At 47.2% G+C, this 7500-nt stretch overlaps 1 pseudogene; it reads left to right on the forward strand.

Moving 5' to 3' along the window:
- Positions 1 to 6465, forward strand: part of LOC133115220 (homeobox protein MOX-1-like) — a 9922-nt pseudogene extending 3457 nt beyond the window's left edge.
- The last annotated feature ends 1035 nt before the right edge of the window (positions 6466 to 7500 follow it).

Here is a 7500-nt window from a genome sequence, read left to right on the forward strand (position 1 = left end):
GGATTCCGCAACGTAGGCCAGCAGTTGTGTGCTACAGTGTACAGTCTTCATTTGACCTGTTTCCTGTTCCTCTGCACATTTTGAATGTCTGTTTTGATTTGTTCTGGGAATATGAATATAACTGGTCTTTTAAGCTGTGTCTCTGCTGTTCATGTGTATAAAGAATCACTGACTGTCTGCTGCTTAAATTAAAGCTGGTCACTATGGCGGCAATACAGAAACACAGGACTACAGTCATGAGGACAGAATGTAGTAGTATGCAAAAGCACACCTTATATTGAGCATTTCTGAAAACCACCATAACATCTACAGTCAGTGTTTTCTATCCGTGAGCCCTTTCTATTGGGAAACCTCAGTGGCTTGCAATACAAAAAATGGATTAGTATAAGTATAACACCTGTCATACTTAATGACTACTCTAGTAGTTTATAAAACACGATGTGGCATCTTTGAGTTGCTGTATCATATTCAGATTATCCCAGCAAAACGGGCGCATTTAAATGTGTAGCATGTTTTACACAAGATTATATTGTTCAATATGACATACCAGCTATTGTATCTTTCTGTCACAGTATAAACCTAATTATGTGGAACGCAATGACTAGAACAGGAATGATGAAAGGGAACAAACTGGGAGAGGGGAATATCACAACACACAAATATCTGAAAACATTTTTAGCAACAGATGATTTTGACATCATCTGAAGTGGCTCCGCTGGCCAATTTATCCTTGTTCACTATCTTAGACGACCCATAGATCAAAAAAGACTAATTGTGATTAACATCGCTGTTTTATTGAGCGACTCGCACAGCTGTGAGCGTCCAGCCGGAGTGAGGAGTGACGCCCGCGGGAAGCGGGCACTCGAGCAGCGGACGCACACGCTCCTCGCCCCGGTACTATTCATTTGTGACAATAATACAATTGCCTGTTTAAAATATGCGTACACTTTCACACGAATGTATCCATATATTCACTTAAAGGAAAACGCATACTAAACGGCACAACACGGCTATTATTGTATAGCAATATATGCTAATATCACAGAACTATGGCGCAATTACTCTTTCGTCTGTCAGCGTCTTCGTCTTTTTGAAGAGATTTGCCAGACCACGGACGGTAAATTAACTTTCCAGCAATCCCACTTTCACATTCTTGACCAGACAGTTTCCTATCGTTAAAAAGCTGCATGTAACGTAATATCTTCCTAGCACGCGGCCAATAGGCTACAGGCCTTTATGTACGCCCGCAGCGTACAGTTTTCCATCCAAACAAGTTCTTCCTGAATTACAATAATTGATTTCGGCATAAATTGCCTTTGTGTATAAATTATGTTTAATATAATATTGAATTAGCATTTTTACATGCAGTTAAATATATGCTCCTAATGTAACGGGTGAAGCTTCAGGCTGTCTCTGCCAGGATGGACAAACTTTTGCCCGTTACTGTAATTGTCGACAGTGCTGATGCAGACTAGCACATTGTGTTTTCGTTTTCTTTTTAAAACAACGACCTCTTTACGATTGGTGGGTAATTAGCCGAACTTTAGTGTTAACGAACAACTACTTCACCACACTTTCTCAACTGCTGCCAAATGTTGTTTTGTCTCCCGCCCCTTCCCCGCTGCGTGCGGTGGCAGCTCTCTAAAACAGCACTTTATTGGTGAGGTTTATTGGGACCTACTTTGAGAGACTGCACAGCTAAGGAGAGGTTTGCTAGACATCCTCCTAAAAGTATTGCTCCCTCCCACGTCTCCGTTTAAGGTCCAGACGGGTATATTTCAAGCGTGGTCGGGCCGAATTCATGTGGTATTTGAATAGGGGAAAAAGAGGAATAATAACAACAATAACACACACTCCACGCAAGACCAAAGCCACAAAGTTGCTTTTCTGAAGTCTGATATCGAAAACGGTTTTCTGCCGTTCCCACACAAGTCTGGGTCGCCCAAGTAGCCCAACATCTGGCTTTGGCGCTGTACTGGTCTGTTGGCAACAAGACGAAGACACTCTTAATAAAAACAAATTGCCATCGTTAAATAGGGATGACATCAGATCTTTTTTTAGTGAAGTGGTGTAAAACTACATTTCGAGCTAACCCAGGCCAGTCAAAACAGGCAGGAAATCATTTTTGATTGGTATGAAAATACGCTTTTAAAGTAGCCTATATGCTATTTTAAATACAATAGCTACTTGTATATAATATTATGTTTTTCATTGTTTGTAGAATGACAGTACCTGAAAAATAGAAAATGGGATTTTCCTGTCTTTGTTTTGCCTAAATTCTTCTGAAATCTACTGTATGTTCTCACAGAATATCTAAAACCACGCATCTGTTTCAGGTCTTATAAAACAATAATACAATTGAAGCTTAAACAAATGTAAAGTTTTAAACAAATGTATATAAAAATGTGATCTGCATTTAGATTGGAACATGGGTAAATGTATGTACCTCAGACAGGTGTAGGTTTGTGTCTCAGACAGGTGTAGGTGTGTACCTCACCGTGGCAGGTAAAGGTGTGTGTCTCAGACATGTGTAGGTGTGTACCTCACCGTGGCAGGTAAAGGTGTGTGTCTCAGACAAGTGTAGGTGTGTACCTCACAGTGACAGGTAAAGGTGTGTGTCTCAGACAGGTGTTGGTGTGTACCTCACCGTGGCAGGTAAAGGTGTGTGTCTCAGACAGGTGTCGGTGTGTACCTCACCGTGGCAGGTAAAGGTGTGTGTCTCAGACATGTGTTGGTGTATACCTCACCGTGGCAGGTAAAGGTGTGTGTCTCAGACAGGTGTTGGTGTGTACCTCACCGTGGCAGGTAAAGGTGTGTGTCTCAGACAGGTGTAGGTGTGTACCTCACTGTGGCAGGTAAAGGTGTGTACCTCATCATGGCAGGTAAAGGTGTGTGTCTCAGACAGGTGTAGGTGTGTACCTCACCATGGCAGGTAAAGGTGTGTGTCTCAGACAGGTGTTGGTGTGTACCTCACTGTGGCAGGTAAAGGTGTGTGTCTCAGACAGGTGTTGGTGTGTACCTCACCGTGGCAGGTAAAGGTGTGTGTCTCAGACAGGTGTTGGTGTGTACCTCACCGTGGCAGGTAAAGGTGTGTGTCTCAGACAGGTGTTGGTGTGTACCTCACTGTGGCAGGTAAAGGTGTGTGTCTCAGACAAGTGTAGGTGTGTACCTCACAGTGACAGGTAAAGGTGTGTGTCTCAGACAGGTGTTGGTGTGTACCTCACCGTGGCAGGTAAAGGTGTGTGTCTCAGACAGGTGTAGGTGAGTACCTCACTGTGGCAGGTAAAGGTGTTTAGCTCACAGTGACGGGTACACTTCCTCTCGCTCTCTCAGAGGCCCAAGATGGCGGCTCTAAAGCACGGAAGGAGCGCACGGCCTTCACCAAAGAGCAGCTGCGGGAGCTGGAGGCCGAGTTCTCTCACCACAACTACCTGACCCGCCTACGCCGCTACGAGATCGCCGTCAACCTGGACCTCACCGAGAGACAGGTCAGTCACCTGGACCTCACCGAGAGACAGGTCAGTCACCTGGACCTCACAGAGAGGCAGGTCAGTCACCTGGACCTCACCGAGAGACAGGTCAGTCACCTGGACCTCACAGAGAGGCAGGTCAGTCACCTGGACCTCACAGAGAGACAGGTCAGTCACCTGGACCTCACAGAGAGGCAGGTCAGTCACCTGGACCTCACAGAGAGACAGGTCAGTCACCTGGGCCTCACTGCTACCTGCATTCTCTCATTCATTCATTTTTAAACATCACCTGTTTTTGTTATTATAAATCCACACAGCAAATTCCCTTTTGCTGGGGAGCCTATGATATCCCTGTGAAATGGCAAAACCACGATGAAGCTTGGTTCTCATTAGAGAGGAGCACCTTCCTTCAAAGGTATGCCAGCATAATATGGCTAACTAATGTCTTAACCTTGACTACACACTTCCAGACCTGGGTTCAAATAGTATTTGTTTTGGATTCAGATACTTTTCAATACTCCTTTGATGAACGATGGAGTATAGAAAAGTATTTGAGCCTGAAAGGAGGAGCTTATGGCCGGGGTTTACACTTTTGGGATCATTTCATTTGTTCCTGTACACCAGGCAAGCTTAGTCAAATGAAGAAAAGTATTTTAATCCAAAAGCATTACCATGTGTTCATACTTCTAAGGTCATTGCACCTGGAGGACACAGTAGTGAAAAGAAGTATAAAAGTAAAACAATTAAATGAAGAAATCCCATTCCCTAAAACCAAAATGTATGTTATTGTAATGCATATCACTTAATTAAAATGGCAAAAGAACATTCAGGCCTAAGTCACATCAACACTGGTGTGTCGCTTGCTTTGGAGAGTGGTGTGCATTTGTAAAGTATGCAGCAGAAGTAAGAAGGTTAGGAAAAGCTGTATTAGATATTATTGGATTTTGTCCCTACTAGTGCTGGCCTCAAATACGACCCCCACCCTTTTGCCACATTCGGCCCAGTCAGATGGGCGTCTGTAGCCTGTGCAGTAACCCACTGCTTTCCCCTTGTGGTGTTATTCTGTGCATCTGCTGACGGGGTGACTAATCGTTGGACGCGGATAGAGAACAGTTCCCACAATGCAGTGCTGTGTTCCTCTGAGGAGTATCCTCCTCCACCCCGACACATTGAAGGCGGCGTCTTGTGTCTTGTGTCTTTGCTTGACATCATGCACCAAAGACTGGCCCCTCCGCCTACCCCCCCCCCTCCCCCTCCGCATTGCTGTGGTTTTTGGAATGACCGCACATGCCCCCCCCCTCACATATGGCCCAGTCAAGCTCAATGCATTTCCCAGCCCTGTGTTCTGAATGCAGGCCCACACCCCCCTCCCCCGCACTCCCCAATTTCATTTTCTGTTTTTCCAACGTCGCTTCCATATTCTCATAGTTGGCAGCCGCTACACAATGAATGGCTGCACACTGAACCATTTTTCACTAGTTGAGGTGATAAAACGTGTTACAGCTGTTCTTTTGAGCTGTAGTTTCTCTCTGATGCAGACTCACACGCTTCAGGCACAGACATTCAGGTTTTTCTGTATAGCACTTTTTTCGGAGACTGATACAAACGGCTTTACAGAGTATCAGAAGGAAAAGGGCACCACCCCAGAGCACCAAAACACAGGAGGTGAAAAACCCTCAAACACACTGAGGCCCGGGGGAATAAACCCTCAAACACACTGAGGCCTGGGTGAATAAACCCTCAAACACACTGAGGCCTGGGTGAATAAACCCTCAAACACACTGAGGCCTGGGTGAATAAACCCTCAAACACACTGAGGCCTGGGTGAATAAACCCTCAAACACACTGAGGCCTGGGTGAATAAACCCTCAAACACACTGAGGCCCGGGTGAATAAACCCTCAAACACACTGAGGCCTGGGTGAATAAACCCTCAAACACACTGAGGCCCGGGTGAATAAACCCTCAAACACACTGGGGCCCGGGTGAATAAACCCTCAAACACACTGAGGCCTGGGTGAATAAACCCTCAAACACACTGGGGCCCGGGTGAATAAACCCTCAAACACACTGAGGCCTGGGTGAATAAACCCTCAAACACACTGAGGCCTGGGTGAATAAACCCTCAAACACACTGGGGCCCGGGTGAATAAACCCTCAAACACACTGAGGCCCGGGTGAATAAACCCTGTCTCTGCCCCCCCTGCAGAGTGAATAAACCCTCAAACACACTGAGGCCCGGGTGAATAAACCCTGTCTCTGCCCCCCTGCAGGTAAAGGTGTGGTTCCAGAACCGGCGGATGAAGTGGAAGCGAGTGAAAGGGGGACAGCCAGCCTCCCCCGCTGACCTGGAGGGAGAGGAGGGGGACTCTGCAGCTTCGCCCAGTTCAGACTGATGGCCCAACCACACCAACCCAACCACACCAACCAGGACAGCCTAACCACACCAACCCAACCAGGATGGCCCAGCCACACCAACCAGGACAGCCCAGCCACACCAACCAGGACAGCCCAACCGCACAAATCAGGACAGCCCAACCACACAAAACGGAACAGCCCAACCACACCAACCCAACCACACAAACCGGAACAGCCCAGCCACACCAACCAGAACAGCCCAACCACACTAATCAAGCCGCACAAACCGGGACGGCCCAACCACACTAACCACACCGCACAAACCGGGACAGCCCAACCACACAAACCCAACCACACAATCCGGGACAGCCCAACCACACAAACCCAACCACACAAACCGGGACAGCCCAGCCACACTAGCCCAACCACTCCAGCTGGGCATCTAGCAATGCTACACAGCTCCCAAAGCGCAGTGTCCATCAGGGCAGGACCTTGGAGCCTGAGATTGAGACTGTGACTGGCTCAAACATGCTGACTGCAGCGTTCCTTTCTGCACTGTATAAATGCTTCATTTTGTTCCTGGGTGGGGGTGGGGGGGGTGGCAGGCCTTTACAAGGACTTAAGGTTTAGGGGATAAGGCTCCCCTGTGTTTAGGTACAGACATTCCCATCAAATAATAACTTCATAGACAGGTCAAAGACTGCTGCCCCTTGCCTGTCTGGAAGTGTTGTGCAAATGTTGTTTGGATCTTCTGTTGTGAACCTGGCGCACCGTGGCCTGTGGAATTACCCATAAGGCCATGCAATGAGCCTTCCAAAGCCTCCCCGCCCTCGTGTGTGTATCTGTGTTATGTTTCTATAATGTTGATGTTTTTATCTGATCAGAAGCTTTTTTGAAATGCATTTTCTTTTTACGTATTGCTATATCCTTACAGATAATGTTAAATATGGAATATTACAAATACCCAACTGAAAGCTTGAATAAATATTTCTGAACGATTAAAAAGCAAAAACCTGCCTGATATAACTACTGAGTTGATATACTATTAATATACAGTAGTGAAGTAACTGAGTTATCGGTAAGACTTCTGAAGTCACTTGAATTTGAGGGAGGGAAAGAACCCGTCAGGGAGCGGGGGGTGTACCTCGCTGATCACTCTGCAGGTTGGGGGGGGGGGGGGGCCGTCAGGGAGCGGGGCAGCCCGGGGGGAGCAGGAGCAGCCGTCAGCGCTGGTGGAAACCCCCGCTCTGTATCCCAGCAGCGCTGCGTGTCCGGTTAGACTGGAGCGTCTGCTCTGTGGGGTTTGAGAACAGCCAGGCTGCACTCTGTGAGCGCGGATACAGACTGTGTAAAGCGCATTAATGAGAGACAGAGCCATTTCCATGAGTATCTGCTCTAAGGCTTGTGTGTAATGGATGAGGTTGGGTGGGTGGATGGTTTTGGTTTTTTTGCCAAAAACGGACGGGTCTCTCCAGGGGAAGGGAACAGACGGGTCTCTCCAGGGAAGGTTTCTCCTGCAGGTCCTCCAGGTCAGGGGAGGAGTGTCCGCTGTCCTCAGGGAATATCCAGGTGTATAAACGCATTGAGAGTAACAGTGGATGCTGTATAAGCAGTCCTGGATAAGAGCATCTGTTAACGCCTGACGTGTGAATTGTAAATAAAGGAGTTATGAA

This window comes from Conger conger, chromosome 16, assembly GCF_963514075.1.
Source record: "Conger conger chromosome 16, fConCon1.1, whole genome shotgun sequence".
NCBI classification, from domain to species: Eukaryota; Metazoa; Chordata; class Actinopteri; order Anguilliformes; family Congridae; genus Conger; species Conger conger.